Genomic DNA, 3,453 nt, shown 5'->3' on the forward strand with positions numbered 1-3,453 from the left:
GCTGGAAATACGCTTAAGGTTGCTGGGAGTAAGCTTATGGTTGCTGGAAATACTTTATCTTAAAAGGAAAAGAGTAAATAAGCGGATGTATTATTCTTGAGAGAAATAAAAAAAATTATTTCAACAAACTGTACACTAAAACTTTTTAAAACATTAACACGATAAAAATTTTAAGAAATTAAAAATGTTAGTTCTGTAACTTACAAAACTGAAAAAAAAAATAATTTTAATAAATCATAAACTTTTCATTGCAAAAACCAACAACTAAAAAATACTTTTAACAAACTACAAACTTTTAAGTTCCATAATTTAAAACTGAAAACAAAATTATTTCAACAAACTGTAAACTAAAACTTTTTTAAAACATTAGCACGAAAAAAAAAAATAAGAAATTAAAAATGTTAGTTCTGCAACTTACAAAACTAAAAAAAAAATAATTTTAATAAATCATAAAGTTTTATTCTAATAAGATACACACAAAAAATTAATTTAAATAAAAAAATAGTTAAGTTTTATTTTACAAACTAGAAAGTAGTTTTTACAAATCGTAAACTAAAAGTTTTATTCTAATAACATAAACATGAAAAATTATTTCAAATAAAAAAAAATAGTTAAGTTTTGTTTTACAAACTAAAAAGTAGTTTTGACAAATCGTAAACTAAAAGTTTTATTCTAATAACATAAACACGAAAATTAATCACAAACTCAACTTTTATTAAACTGAAAAATAGTTTTAACAAATCACAAACTTTTAATTGCACAAACCAACAACCAAAAATATTTTTAACAAGCTACAAACTTTCAGTTTGTATGATTGATAAATTTAAAAAAAAAACATTAAGTAACGAGATGCAAACTTTATGTTCCATAATTTACAACTGAAAATTAGTTTTAACAAACGTTTAAGTTCCATAATTTACAACTTAAAAAAATAGTTTTAACAAACTACAAACTTATAAGCTCCATAACTTACAAACTGAACATAAAAAAATAGTTTTAACAAATTATAATCTGAAAGTTTAACACATGAAAACATACACATGCAAAATTATGTTAAGTGACAAACTTAAGTTTTCTTTTACAAACTTAAAAAATATTTTTAACAAATTGCAATTTTATTTTTACAAGCTTAAAAAACTATAACAAAATATCACAAGTTTCTGTTGTATAATTTGTAACGTTAAAATCTGTGTTTGGAGATTTGTTTGTATGTTTTTATCAGCAGGTGTCATTACGTGTTGCAAAATTTGTAACGTTAAAATCTGTGTTTGGATATTTGTTTGTGTGTTTTTATCAGCAGGTGTCATTACGTGTTGCAAAATTTGTGCTCTCATTCTGCTGGAGTTTGTATTTTTTTATGTTTGTCTTGAGGTAACAATTTGTGATGTAGATTGCCCTAGGTTTGTTGATTTTTTTCCAGTCCTCAGATTGTAGAAGTATACGTTGCAACAATTTGTTCTATAGCTGTTCATTTGGGTGTTCTCGTTGTTTAAAAGAAATGTTGATTGTTTAGCTGGTATTAGCATCATCTAAAATAAAAGTGTAAAATTTATTCCTGCATGATAAGCCTAAAGTTATGTTGTTTTGACCAAGCTATTACTCCAGGCTAGTTACATTTATCAAACCTTACCATAAAGTTTTAGCTGAAGCCGCTGTTACAGCGAAACGAAGACCTGGTGAAATAAAGGTTTACTGAAACCAACATTAACTGAAAAGATGATAAAATGCAATATTTATTAGTGTTCAAGATGATTAAATGCAGTATTTATTAGTGTTCAAGATAATTAAATGCAGTATTTATTAAGTTTTTTCGTTCAAGTCATGGGTTTTGCCTTACAATGAACTAAAACAATTCCACTGATTAAAAGATTCATCAAAGTACAACGAAATGTTCAATCAACCTAAACATTCCAAAAAACAGTGAAACCTCATATACCAATAAAATCACCAAAAGATCCCACCAATCAATGACAAGTTATGAAACTCGAAAGATCCACTCCCCATAAGAATGCAACACAGTATTCGGAAAGACCTGGAATCGAACCAATAGACCTATTGTCCGTCAGCACATAGGTTTTATTAAACAACAAGATTTCCAGTAAAAAACTGGTCGGTTAGCTCAGTTGGTTAGAGCGTCGTGCTAATAACGCGAATGTCGCGGGTTCGATCCCCGTACTGACCATGTATTTTATTTTGATTTAAAAAGTTTTTGTATATTTCTTTCAGTAGAAGAAGTAGCTAAAAGAAAAAAAAAATCTAGTTTCATTGGCGTTTGAACGAACTTCAGAATTTCCTCGAATTAGGCTATATTTTGTATCCAATTTAAGATGAGCTGTTCGCTATTGCAATCAGTGTCGGTCTGGCGGAGCAGCCTCCTTGTTTAACCATTTGTGATGACAGTGTCCATGTTTCTGCATTGTAGAGTAGCGTAGTCCATATATAACATTTCGCATTTCGCTTTGGAGTGTTGATGTTAATTTTTTGTGTTAAAATCAAATATAAGGATTATTAATAGGCCCTACATTTCCCGCAACTTTTCCTGCAAAGATGAAAAATAATTAAAATCAGGTCATTTACAAACGCTCATACGTAATTTGAATGTAATCCGTTAAACCAAAACTGTTTTTCTTTCTAACCTTCTTTCTACACTGATTCAACGTCTAATCAAAATCAACTTTTTAATACAAACCACTCAACTAAAACCGCTATTCTTTCAAAACCGCTATTCTTTCTAACCTTCTTGGCGTTTTTATACCAATTCAACATCTAATTAAAATCAACTTTGGGGCTATGTTTCAGCTTTAATTATTCCATATCCAACTCAATATTAAACTTTGCTAACATATTTCAGTACAAATTATCACATCTAAACTTTACTAACATACTCTGACAATCTAACAACACAAGAAAAACTAGATAATGTTAACTGACTAAGAGTGCATTGTACCAGCTGCTTGCTAGGCTATTTTATAAAAGTCTACTTCAGGAAGCAGGCTGAGTTCGTGCATCCACAACAAAACTGCTTATGATAGACAAATCTCTGTTTAGTGGACTTTAGACCTACTGAGTTATGAGAGTTTTACGCCTAACCACCAGTGGCGCCGGCAGGGGGGGGGGCAGGCGGGGCAGCTCTAGGTTAGGTTAGCTCGGGGTTAGGCTAGGAAGCTCTCTCTTTTATTTAAACTTTTTCTTTGTGCTGTAGTTATTATTATGATTTTGTGATTCTAGTCGCAGCCCAGCAGATTGGTTCTTGCATAGGTTGGCTATTTTAGTTGCGTAATATATCATCTTTTTACGTCATGCGGTTGTAATTCTTTAGCTCAGTTTAATTTGTTTGCTGCATAAGCATAAGGGTCATTTGCTTCCACAGTGTAACATCACTTTTGTGAAAATAAAAGTTGTGTGAGCGAAATCAAAACTTTCCTATCTGGAAATTAGGTTGTCTGTTGGGTT

The 3,453-nt window shown here is 30.2% G+C and overlaps 1 non-coding gene across 1 annotated transcript; it reads left to right on the plus strand.

Moving 5' to 3' along the window:
• Positions 1 to 2,108: 2,108 nt before the first annotated feature.
• Positions 2,109 to 2,182, plus strand: Trnai-aau (transfer RNA isoleucine (anticodon AAU)). Its single transcript has one exon. It is a non-coding gene; the product is annotated as a tRNA-Ile (tRNA).
• The last annotated feature ends 1,271 nt before the right edge of the window (positions 2,183 to 3,453 follow it).

This window comes from Aplidium turbinatum, chromosome 9, assembly GCF_918807975.1.
Source record: "Aplidium turbinatum chromosome 9, kaAplTurb1.1, whole genome shotgun sequence".
Classification (NCBI taxonomy): domain Eukaryota; kingdom Metazoa; phylum Chordata; class Ascidiacea; order Aplousobranchia; family Polyclinidae; genus Aplidium; species Aplidium turbinatum.